The following is a 13,383-nucleotide window of genomic DNA, read 5'->3' as shown; positions in this document are numbered from 1 at the left end:
CCCTCTGGTGTCTCTGAGCTTTCTCATATCCAAGCTAAGCCTCCTGAGCTGCTTCAACCATTCCTCAAGGGCACGATTTAGTGTCCCTCTTGGTCACCCTTCTCTGAACATGTCTCAGATTGTCACTGTCCCTCTTAAGAACTGGAGTTCTGAATAGGTCCGGGGACATCAGATGTGGTCTGAGTTGCACTGAGTACAGCAGGGCTGGACTCTCTCAGATTCTGGATGTCCCAAATCTGTCATCTAGGCCTGGAAATTGCCAGGTTGTGGGATCTCCAAACTCCAATTCCTTGGAAACTCATGCAAAGGTCTCTTTTGACTGCATGGCACCCCAGATCATCCAGCACCTTCAGCCCATGGTGGATCCTACTCTGCCATCTCCTCAAGGAGGAGCAAGGAAATTGGGCATGGCGTGTGTTGGTATTGGGAAATGGGATTCTCCGGAGCTGATAGATCAGCTTCAGGATAAATCTATTCTCAGGTAAGTCTGAATGTGACAGTTCCAGCTGGGGAAGCAGCCCAGATGCCACAAAAAGTGATGCCTCAATGGAACTATCAGGAGATCCCAGATCTGCCACAGAGTCAATATGTGGCCTTGGAAAAACCTCATCACCAGCTTCCTTCCTGCTGAAATGAGGGGATATCTGGGGTCCCTTCCAGCCCAAATCAGACCTTCGCGTGAGTTTTGTGGAACGGAAATCTCTGCCTTCACTCTGTGATTCTCAAAGCATTGGCACTCTCAAGGTCTCCTTCTCCCATGGCCATCAGCTTCCCTAGGTTCTCAACAAGCCCCACACACTGCCCCCAGCCTGCCCCAGCTCCCTGGCTAGGACTGAGAAGCCTCCAGTTTGGCATTCCTGCACAGATTCCCACACCCTCCCCGCACCCAGCCTCAATCTCCCTGTACCAGTGGCAGGGAGCTAGAGAAGCCGTGAGTCAGGCTGTCAGAACTGGCCCTGCCGGTTCCACCTTCCATCTAACCACAGTGTCAGCAAAAGGCAAGTCAAGATTTGGCTAGAAAACTCTGCTGCCACCATTCACCAGGTGGGCAAGGCAAACAGAACTTCCCTGCATAAACTGAGCCCAAGCACTGGATTTGTAGAAGTCTTTTCCACCTTCCCTCAGCTGGGGAGGACACCTTTTACAATGACCATCAGGCCCATGGGAACTGGCAGGAACTTCTCCCTGCTGGCAGGAACTTCAACTACAGGACTAGATTGGCAGATTTGAGAGAACAAATAGCATTTGAGACTCAAAATAGTCAAGCCACTCAGTATACAGGAGAAATCAAGGTTGGTAAGAACAGCCTCCCCATAGACCCTGGTGAGTTGACGATGCCTGTACCAGCCCTGCCCCGCCCAGAAAGGATTTGGAAGAGAAGCCCCAGCAGATTCTCTCCAACACCACAAGACTCAGCTTCTCACTTAGAAAATGAGCTCAAGGGGTCCTGTTGCATCCAAAGAGCCTTGCATAAAATCTTAGTAGTTGGTGTGTGTGTGTGTGTGTGTGTGTGTGTGTGTGTGTGTGTGTGTGTGTCTGTGTGTGTGTGTGTGTTAGGGAATTAGATTAGCATTTCCCAAAATGAGTTCCAGAGGATGTTCACAATGCTAAGTGACAAAGGAGGTCTAAGTTTTGGAAACTCTGGGCTAAATGAGTGAATCCGTTTTTTTTTTACTCGTGATTCTCAGAAGTTTTAACGTGCTCATGTGTATCATAGCAGAGAAAGAAAGAGAAAAAGACAAAGGTGGCATGAAGCCCCTCCCAACTTACTTCAGTGCAGAAAACTTTAACAGAACACCAGTTTCAGAAAGCCAGTTTGGGCAGCCACACTGAGATTGTTTAAGCTTACTTCCAAAGGGAAATTCTGGAATCCCAGGCAAAGGCTCCCCTGGAAGAGGTGAAATGGCAAAGCAGATGGGCACAGACTGGGAGAGTGTGTCCGCGGACCAAGTGCAACTGATGAGCGCTGCAGGGGAATTGCAGCACGCTCAGCCTCGAAACCTGGACAGGCTGGTGGATGGGCTGCCGTGAAAGTAGGAGTCAAGATATAAGACAGGAGCAGAGCTCGCTGCATTCTTTGAAGTGCTCTCTCCTGTCTCCCTCCTGTCACCATCTGAGACAGGCTCCCAGAATCTCTGTCTTTTCAAGGAATGGAGGACCTTTGGGACCGCAGGGTGACCTAGTTCAATAATTCTCAAACTGGAATGTGCACGTGGATCCCTGGGGATCTTATTAAAATGCAAATTCTGAGATTCTGCATTTCTACAAGATCCCAGGTGGTACCATTGATGCCGGTCTGCGGGCCACACTTTGAGCAGCAAGGTCCTGGCCAATCCAGGAAGACTTCCTGGAAGGGCAGACCTATAAAAGAAGGGCAACTTGGAGGGAAAAAAAAAACAAGGAAGCAGAGCTGAGGCTGCAGAACAATGTGGAAGCGGGGAGAGAGTGTGGAAGCGAGGATTGTTTAGAGAGATAGGGAGAACAAGGAGGCCAGGGTAGTCTGGGGGCACGGATTTTACAGTTAGGAATGGGGTGGGAGACATGAGGTGGGAGGTGGTTGCTGGGAGGTGGGCAGGGCTATCTCTGGTCCACACCAGCAGGGCGACAATAATTCAGGTGCAGGGCTCCCAAACCACACCCAGGGGGAGCTCTAATCCCTCAAGAGAGAACGATGAAGACGGACTCCTTGTCCACCCACTCGTTGGAATAGACCTCCGCCGTCATGGTGGGAGGTGGGCGGGAGGTGGGGGTGTCATCAGCACTGGCGACTCATCTTCCATCACTGTCTGGCTGCACACAGCAGGGCAAGGCCAGCTGGGCTGACTCCTGAGGAAGGAGAGGGTGGGAAGGAGGAAGCCAGCCAAGGCCCACCCTAGGCCTGGGGCATGGGAGGAAAGGGGAACCTAAGTTGGGGGAAAGAAACTAAGGGCAGGCAGGAAGGAGGGGATGGGCATCACAATTAAGGGAAAAGGACAGGGAGCCGGGGACCCTTCCTATCTCCACAATATGCCAAAGATGACAGCAAACGTTTATCTGCTTGTTCCATGTGCCAGGCACTGTTCCAAGCACTTATATTTATAGGAGCTTTTTTTTTTTTTAAATGCAGTTTCACTGTTGTGGCCCAGGTTGGAGTACAATGGTGTGATCTTGGCTCACTGCAACCTCCACCTCCCAGGTTCAAGCAATTCTCGTGCCTCGGCCTCCCAAGTAGCTGGGATTACAGGCGCCCACCACCACACCTGGCTGATTTTTGTATTCTAAGTAGAAATGGGGTTTCACCATGTTGGTCAGGCTGGTCTTGAACTCCTGACCTCAGATGATCCACCTGCCTCAGCCTCCCAAAGTGCTGGGATTACAGGCGTGAGCCACCGTGCCCAGCCCTATAGGAGCTTATTTAATCCTCACCATAACCCAATGAGGTAGTTGCTAATATCATGCCTGTTTTACAGATTAAGAAACTGAGGCACAGTAACTTGACCGAGGTCACTCAATAAATACCTAGTGGAACTGGGATTGGACCCAGGGAGTCTGGCTTCAGAATCCATGTCCTTCAACACTTTCTAGAATCCAAGCAGATTCTGGGGCACATGTGACTTCCTCCCACTCCCTGCCACTCTCAACCCCTACCTGAGCAGGATGCAAAATGGGTTGCTGCTGGTGAGGACAATAGCATCCTTCTGTCCCATGTGGCAAGGCGGCCCAGTCTCTTTCTCATGAAAATCTCCTTTCTGACTGGTTCCCGACTCATTCATTCAGAGTGCAGCAGCCCTGGCCTCGATAGCTCCACTAGCCAAAAATGGTGTTTCCTGAACTCTGATTCAGATTGTCAAATACCCAACTACGCCTGTTCTGGAGCCCCCAAATCTTCTGTTCGGCAAGATTCTCCCTCTGCCCTTTGTGGAACACTGTGTGTATGCAATCTATTCACTAAGAGCCCTCAACTTCCTGGGCAAACATTGTTCATTCATTCAGCAAGTAGTTACCGAGGGCCACCGTGTGCCCAGTGAGCAGAACAGACATCCCTGAACTCTTGGATCTTACAATCAAATGGAGAGAGATGGACAAAAAAACAAGGTAAACAGTGAAAACATATTGTATGTAAAAGACAAAAAGCTCGGAGAGAAAAGTCAGACAGGAGAGGAGACTGGGAGCTCAGTGTGGAAGGGTGGGGGCTGCAAAGTGAGCTACTGTGGCTGGGGCTGGCCTCCCAGGGAAGGCTGAGTGGGGACTGAAAGGAGGTTTTGTTTGTTTGTTTGTTTGTTTGTTTGTTTGTTTGTTTTTTGAGACAGAGTCTCTTTCTGTTGCCCAGGCTGGAGTGCAGTGACGCGATCTCGGCTCACTGCAACCTCTGCCTCCCAGGTTCAAGCGATTCTCCTGCCTCAGCCTCAGTAGCTGGGATTACAGGCCCCCACCACCACGCTTGGCTAATTTTTTGTATTTTTAGTAGAGATGGGGTTTCACTGTGTTAGCCAGTATGGTCTCGATCTCCTGACCTCATGATCCACCCGCCTCGGCCTCCCAAAGTGCTGGGATTACAGGCGTGAGCCACCGCGCCAGGCCTGAAAGAAGGTTTTGTAGTCAAACCTTACCCAAGGAGTCAAACCTTAAGTGAGGAGTGTATCGCCTTAAGTGAGGTTTGACTACAAAGAGCTTTAATTTTTTCTCAGTTACTGCTACCAACTGGGAAAGCCCCTGCCCTGTGGACAGTGAGTGCTATTAAAGGTTTCAAAACTGTACAGCCACTGCTGATTCCTACAAGGTCATATTTTGGTTATTAAGTCTCTGCCCTCATCCATTTCAAACTCCAATCTCCTATTCAATTCAAAGCTCCCCTTCCCCTCCTTCTCCTGCTCAGCACGGACTAGACTTGGGGACAAACAAGGAGCAGGGCTGTGCTCTGCCATCTCATGGGTCCCTGTTCCATGGGCCCCTCTCTTGCTGGGGTGGGCACGGGGCCAGGGAAGGAGCTGACTCCTTCCTCAGTACCCAAGGCTGTCCTGCTGTCTGCCTTGGGTAGGTCTCCCTGCTCCTCCAGCTGATTTTTATTTTATTCTATTTTATTTTATTTTATTTATTTTATTTTATATGTCATTGGTTGCAAGACTTTCCTAATGAAGGAAGCAGTGAATTGACCTCTATTCTGGTGCAAACTCCAGGTCTTATGTGTCTTGTCTTCCTGAGTGGCTCTGGTTTAGCAAAGGCTGGGTCTAGGTGGGCGTGTCCCTGGGACTTGCAGACTCCTTGTCCCATTGGAAGGAGGGCAGCCAGAGGAGAGCCACAGTGGGGCCTTTTAAAGTGTAGGGCCCAATGCCTGACTCCCAGTTGCCAGGGTCTAAGGCTGGTGCTGGAGAAAATGGCGTGGGTTGGGGGTGGGGAGTGGATCAGAACCTGGGGGAGGGAGGGGACTCATGTAAACAAACCCCACCTACAGTGCACTCTCTCCAAGCCCCCACATTCTATCCCTACTTTCCAAAACTGCCTTCTGCTGGCATCACCTCAGATCTTCAGTCCCCCTCTCTCCTTCTCCCACACTACCAGCCCAGGTCGCCAGCATGACCCCACCATCCCCATGAGAACAGCCTCCTAACTAGCCTCCCTGTTTCCCCGCCTGTGCTCCAACCAACAGGTCACTCCACAGCCACAGTGATCTTCTAAAAACATAAGTCAGTGCATCCCCCCTTGCTTAAAATTATCAAACACTTCCCATCACACTCAGCGTAAAATCCAGTCCCCTTAACATGGTCCCCAAAGTCATGATGCAGCCCTCCCTCCTCCTTTCAGTCCATCCATCACACCAAGTTTTTTGCACCTGCTGTTCCTTCTGCTCCCAGCATCTTCTCACTCACTTCCTCTGGCCAATGCCTATGAATCCTTTAGTTTTCAACTCAGTGATAGCTTCCACAAGGATGCTTTCCCTCATCCAACACCTCCGTCTGAGTTATGTCCAACCTGTTCTCTTTCACAGCACACTGCGTTTTCCTCTGGGTTTGTCTTTACAATTTGAGACTCAGGCACTGCATATGTATATCTATATCTGTATATACATGTGTCTGTGTCTATGCATGTATGCATGTATGTATCCACCTATCTCTATCTATCTACCTTCCTCCCACCTATCTACCTATCTCTTTTCTATCTACGTATCTGCTACCTATCTATCCATCTATCCATCTGTCATCTATCTCTATCTCCTATCTATCTATCTATCTATCTATCTATCTATCTATCTATCTATCATCTATCTATCTATCTATCTATCTATCTATCTATCTATCTATCTATCTATACATCTATCCATCTGTCATCTATCTCTATCTCCTATCTATCTATCTATCTATCTATCTATCTATCATCTATCTGTCTATCCAATGATCTAATGTCTGTTTAATACTTTTCTCCTTTTGTTTATTAAGGTAGGAAACGGTCTTGGTCTGTCCTCTGGTATAACCCTGATAACTAGCAAGTACCTGGAATAGAGTATGTGCTCAATAAATATGTGTCGGATTTACACAATGACTGAACCAATGTGTCAGTGACCCCTATTTTCTAATAGAAACATTGGTAATCAAGCAGATTTAATGCTTGCATCGATATGATGTGAGCGAGGTAAACGTATGACCCTTCCAAGATCAAAGTTATTCTTTTTCTAAAGTTGCCATCCTATGGACTTGTTACAGTGCTTTGACAACTGTGAAAGACAGTGCAACTCTAATGTGATTAGTTTGCCATATTTTCCCTCTCTGACAATATTTGATAGTTAAAAGATCAAACTTTAAACAAGATCATCTAATTTGAGAATGATTTTTCTCCTGTATTCATTCCCATGCATGGAGGCCACTGGGATCTACGGACAAACAACCCAGGGCCCCAGGTCCCAAGAAGTGCCCAGGCTAGACGTAGGGGAGAGATGAGGAAACCACCAACTGCAGCCGAGTGGGATGAGGGCTAGGTGAATTCACAAGCCACTTTATATGAGCAAGAGGCAGTGGCAAGATCTTACATTCCTAATTCCAGATTTCCCAGGTGAGTGATCAAATTTTTGCAATAGACAAATTTGAAGATTATTTCACATAAGTTTTTCTATGATAAGGATTGATGCACTCGTACTTTGCATTATATAATCAGAAATTGTTCAAATATTTGTTGGCTAAAATACAGAAGGGACTTCTTGAAAATATGCTTTTCTTTGTTTCTATCAGATGCCTGACTTAATTTGGTAGGAAGTGTACCATTCAAATAATTTTAACATTGTAATAAAAATACAGTAATCAGGATCCTGCCCTGTATGACCTTGGATGAGTCACCTAACTTCTCTGAGCCTCAGATTCCTTGTGTGTAAAATGGAGTTACTTTATAGGACCTAATTTTGCATGTTACTGTAATTAGAGAGTGGACGTAAATTACATAACATAGTATATGGCACACGATAGGTGCCTAATATATGGAAGCAAATATCATTTGTTAGTATTATCATGTAGCTGGCTTATAAATTATGCCAAGTGTCTCCCAGCAGAAACCACTGCTCACCACATCGCCTGGGCCTGAACAGGTGGGAGATGTGGGGCCAGAGGGGTCTCTGTGTGAAGTTCAGAGGGAAAAACTGCTTTGTCCATTGCCCCCAAGTAGAAGTGAAGTGACCTTCTGCCTTTATCTTCATCAACCTGCATTCCTAGCTGGCATCATCTTCTGGGAATTGGCAGGGTACAGATGGGTGGGGAGAGGACGGGGTGAGGCAGCTCATCCTAAACAGGTCTCCCTGTCCTACATTTAGCAAGCCCAGCACAATCTCAGCACCTCTCAGCCTGGGAATCACACCACCTCTCCCACCCCGCCCACTGCTTTCCTGAAGAGCAGCCCCAGCCTAGCCCCAGGCTTCTTCAGGTTTGCATTGCTCAGGCCTGACTTTACAGGGAAAACTGCTTTGGGATTGGGGCGCACTGCAGGTGTGGCCAGTGTGGCCAAGGCAAGCACTGAGGGCAGGGCCACAGGGCGGAGCTGGGGCTACTGCCCCCAACCCCCGCCCCAGGTCAGGGCGCTCTGCACAAGTATGGAAACATTTTTCTCCTGAGTTTTCATTTGAGAGCAATTTAAATTCCTGTAGATGCTGGGGTGGGAGCTGAGAACCTGGGATGAGCAGGGTGGGGCTGAAGCCCTGGGAACAGTGCCAGGCAGGGAGACCTGGGCTGGGCACCCAGTCCTGGTTTCTGTGAATCACAGGAGGCCCAGAGTGAATGGGCCTTCAACGTGTGGCTCTTAAAGCAGCATCAGAGGCATCGCTGGTGCTCAGGAAGCCACAGGTGCTCAGGAGGGGGTCCCAAAGTCTTCTTGAAGAAACAGGGACTTCACCAAGGCCCTGAGGAAGGGGGAGGGCAGTTGGATAGGCAGAGAGAGAAAGAAGGGCAAGAAAAAGCCACGCAGAGGTGGGAGAGCATAGGACACGCTGGAGAAACAAAAGTAGCTAGCTCCATTTGGCTGAAAAGTAAGGCTGGAGGTAGACTGCAGAGGGTCCCTAAAGCACCTCTGCCACCTCCAACAACAGCCAGATAGGCCCTGCTGGCATCTAGACCCAGGACTCTACCCACCCTGAGGTTTACTCACTATCTTTGCAGAGTCGAGGGGTAACCCACAGACAAGGTAATGACAGGAGCTTCCATGACCCACAGATCCCCCCAACTACTCTGGGACACAGGTACGGGGTATAATTACTCCCAAGAATGAGGAGGCTGGCTGATGATTCTCTTGCACCCTGGGTAAAGCCCCACTCAACCCCACCTCTACTGTTCCCTCCAGAGGCCGCCTCCATGTGCTAGACATAGCACATCTCCTCCTGTCAGGTCCCGGGTGGGCAGCTGGAGGGGAGCAGAGAGGGTCAAGCTCCTGGACTCCTGCCCTGTGCCCTCACCCCCAGTCAGCTAACAGGAGGCTCTGATTCTGGCCCAAGCACTGCAGTCTGGGGAGATTTGGGATGCTCCTCAATCTACAAGATCCACATGTTGGGAAGAATCCTGGCTCTGATGTCACATAGACCTGGATTCAAATCCCAGCTTTGCCACTTACTAACTGAATGGCCCTTGGCATGTCGCCTAAACTCTCTGTACCTCAGTTTCCTCGTCTGCAGCATGCAGTGTGATCTGGGGACTGTGGATGGTTGGCTGGAGAGAACATATGTAAGGTAGCTGGCCCGGTGCCTGCATGGGGGGAGCAGAGTGAGAAACATATGAAGGGTATGTGTGCAGGAGGAGAAGATGAGCTGACCCAGATCAGCAGCATTTTCCCCAAATTCACACTTAGTCTTCCTCCTGGTAGGGATGACAGGGCAGACTGGACTTTCAGAGGAGAAGCCAAGCCCAGAGAGGCAAGTGAGCGTCTGTCGCTACACTGTGGGAACATGGGGTCCAGCCTGGTCTCACCTGCACCCCCGGCCTGCCCCATACCCAACAGGAGCCTATTGGTGAGCCTGGCCTTGGGACCTATCACTGAGCCCAGCTATTTCCCCCAACCAAGGCGGGTTCCCTGGAAGTTCAGGCCCTGCCCCACCCTTCCCAGAAATCAAGCTGCAGAGTTGGGAGTGGAGCCTGGCCTGGGAACAAATTCTGGTGCCTCCATCCAGACAGTGGCACAGGCTGAACCACCTGCCAGGAGGGACAGTCCGTAGCAGCAACTCGCGCCCACCCCCAACCCCTGGTGGTCTATCTGGTCAGGGAGAAGGCCAGGCTGTGGAATCCAGGAGGAAAGAGGAGCCATTGAAGGGTTCCCTAAAACCGCACAGGCAAGGAGGAGCCAGCCCAGACCCAGCATGGGTGAACTCTTCTTCTGCAGACCTTGAGCCCTTGAGAAAGGCTAATAACGTGTTCTCATCCAAAAGGCAGTAGCAGTGGCTCACACTGATTACACACTATGCACTAAGCACTAAGCACTGTGCTAGTTACTGCATGTTTATTTCATTTAGCCTTCATAACAATCCCCATTGTTTAGATAGGGGAACTTGAGCACAGAGAAGGTAAGGAATTTGACCAAAATCCCAGAGCTGGGAAGGGGCAGAGCCAGAGTTTGATGGGAGAAAGTGAGGCTCTAGCTTCAGAGCACGGGAGCTCCAGCTGGAGGAGCTGGATTCCCAGGCAAAGGAGCCCTGGGGGAACACCTTGTTCTCTCCCAGCTCTACCTTTAAAGTGGGCACCACATGAATGAGCTCTGCCCAGGATGCGAGCTTGTTTGGAGAATGAATCTGATGACAGGATGGCGGAAGAGTCTTCACCTCTGACTCAGGGCTGAGAAGAGCCTGCAAGTAATTTTCCCTGAACGTTTGGTGTACACAGGGTGCTGAGAGGCCAATGAGGCAATGGGTCATGGGTCGAAAGTAGAGTGAGATGGGATCTGAGAGGCATAGAGGGAGGTCCCTGCAGGGGAAAGTGGGGACAGTGGGGACAGTGGGGATTAGAGTGTCTGGGTGGGCATCAACTCACCCCGCTGCATCCAGCTCCTCAGTGGTCAGGAGGCCCAGGCCGGCTCTTGGCCACTGCTGCACCTTCAGTGTTTGGTTCAGGACCATCATAAGCACAAGAATGATGGAAGTGGTGGGTGAACTGAGGAGGGTGTGTGGAGGCCCTGTCTGTGAAGCTATCTCAGTGTGTTCTGTGCACACATCCATGATCTTTCTGTTCCCTAGGAATATTATGGGGAGAGCACAGGACCACTTGGTCTGAAGCCCCTACCCTTGCCTTTTGAAATTGTCAGGACTCCCTGCACTGGGCTGATGGACTAGGTGTGCCCCTGCACCCTGACACTCACTTGCTTTCTCCTCTGTCCTGGGATAGGACAAGGTCCCCTTCCCAGGCTCCACTTATGGACTAGTGCTCCAGGTTCCATGAAGACCAGGTGTCTGCAGATCTTCTGCCTAGAGGCAGCGCTCAGGTTAACCTGTGGTGTTCCTCTTAAGATGATGGGATGGGGACCTCAACTGGGTGAGACCCCCATGGGGGCAGTGTCTGGGACACTCCGAAGTTCTTTCCTGAACACCAGGTGACCTTAGGAGAAAAGAGATTAAGTGGGATCTGGCCTTAGGGGCTGTTCAGAGTCGGAGGGCAAGGGTGTCTCCTGTGCCCACCTCTGGGCACAATTTTTTTTTTTTTTTGAGCGATTCCGCTGCCTCAGCCTCCCGAGCCCTACTACAGGCGCGCGCCACCATGCCCAGCTAATTTTTTTTTTTGAGACGGAGTCTCGTTCTGTCGCCAGGCTGGAGTGCAGTAGAGACAGGGTTTCACCATGTTGCCCAGGATGGTCTTGATCTCTTGACCTCATGATCTGCCTGCCTCGGCTTCACAAAGTGCTGGGATTACAGGCATGAGCCACCTCGCCCGGCCTGGGCACAGTTTTTAAAAGAGAGACCACACTACTAGAGCAGGGGTCCCCAACCTCTGCACCGCGGACCAGACTCCTACCAGTCTATAGCCTGTTACGAACCAGGCTGCACACAGCAGGAGGTGAGCTGTGGGTGGGCGAGCATGACGGCCTGAGCTCCACCTCCTGTCAGATCAGCAGCAGCATTAGATTCTCATAGGAGTGTGAACCCTATTGTGAACTGTGCATGCAAGGGATCTAGGGTGCATACTCTTTATGAGAATCTATTGCCTGACGATCTGATGTGGGACAGTTTCATCCTGAAACCACCCCCACCCACCCACCCTTACTTTTCTTCCCCACCCCACCCCCTGTCCATGGAAAAATAGTCTTCCAAGAAAATGGTCCTTGGTGCCAAAAAGGTTGGGGAGCGCTGTACTAGAGAAATGATCACAAGGACCCTGCTGGGAGAGGGGGAGCAGGAGACAGGGCCCCAGACACACGGCCCATCATGACCTCTTGTTGCACCAAGGAGACACTGAGGCATAGGAGGTGGAGCCAAGGTGGCAGGTGGGGGTGGGGGTGCAGTGCCCCTTTATGGGGGGAGGGGCTAGGGCACTGCCCCAGCTGTCCTATCCGGCAAACTGGGACAGTAGGGCTGGAGCGTGCCAGGAGCTGCCAGTGGGTCTCCCAGAGCCCATGGTGAGAGCCGTCCTTGGGCCTGAGGCCTGCATCCTGCCTCCCTGTCCATTTTGGGGGCATTTATGATGGAGCCTTCTTGTCCCCACCAGAAGATGCTTGGATTCTGCTAATAACTATGTCTCTTCAAACACACCACACGGGCTCTTGCTTCTCAAACTTTCTATGTGCCGTTCTCAGCCCCACCTCCGACCTCTTCCCCTTGACTTCCCCTCCTCACCCTCTGGTGCTCGGCCTAGATACTCTTTCCTCCAGAAAGCCTTCCCACCTGCCAGGGCCAGGTGTGGTGCGTGGCTATGCCTCTCCCCAGCATCGCACCCCCCACCCTCCCCTGTCACCTGGGGCTGGGACCTCTGCTTGCTGTCTCCCTGCTGTTGGATGTGAGCTCTGTGAGCTCTGTGAGCTCCGTGAGCGATGCGCTGGCTTAAATCACAGCACCCCACAACCACACAGTGTCTAGCACATAGTTGGTGCTCAGGAGGTATTTGAATGACTGAATGAATGAATGAATAAGAAATGAGGCCAAGACCCCAGGCTAAGCCCCTCCCTGTGGCCCAAGGACCATTTCCTCTTCATCTCTCACTACATAGATCCCAGTGCTTGGCACACAGCACAGGATAACATGTCTGCATTGTCTCCTGGGAGCATGAGAGCCACGCCTGCAGGAAGAGACGCGTCTAACCAAGTGTGGCATTGGATGGCATAGCTGTGACAGCACATGCTCTAGCAAGCAGAAATGGATTCACTCTGGCTGGGAGACCACAGGAAGCCTTTCCAGACACAACTCATCAGGCACTTGCTGATGGGTGGCGAGTGGGGAGCCAAGGGAAGGCATCGGGAATTGGGAGAAATTGCACACCTGATAAAGTAATGGAGGGTCAAGAGAATGTGTCGTCTCAGGCTTTCCTCTGGAGAGGAGGATGGTGCCCTCTCATCGTTTCCTTGTCTTTCTGCCAACTGAAATCCATGCCACCAAGCTGTCCTCTTCAGCTCAGGACCCTGTGGTTTAAGCCCTTGAGGATGTGCAGATCATGGGAGGGGGAAACTGAGGCACCCAGACTAATCCACACCTCTCAACAACTCAGGCCTGAATAGCTGCCCAATAAAACTGGCCTTTCTTCCTTCCTCAAGAGCTCCCTGTCCCTCAGACGCCTGGTTCCTAGGGCCCTGGCTAGGAGGAGAAAGAGAACGGGAACCATCCAAAGAGGCCTGCATTGTTCTCCAGTGAGTGACTCACGCAGGGAACACTCTGTCCCCCTCAACAGCACTTTTCCCATGTGCTGTTTTGGTGACTCCAAGGAGCTATGATCAGAAGCCCTTTCCACTGCTCCTGCCTCCAGGGCCGCA

This window comes from Hylobates moloch, unplaced genomic scaffold, assembly GCF_009828535.3.
Source record: "Hylobates moloch isolate HMO894 unplaced genomic scaffold, HMol_V3 SCAFFOLD_18, whole genome shotgun sequence".
NCBI classification, from domain to species: domain Eukaryota; kingdom Metazoa; phylum Chordata; class Mammalia; order Primates; family Hylobatidae; genus Hylobates; species Hylobates moloch.
Note: the sequence above shows the minus strand (reverse complement) of the source record.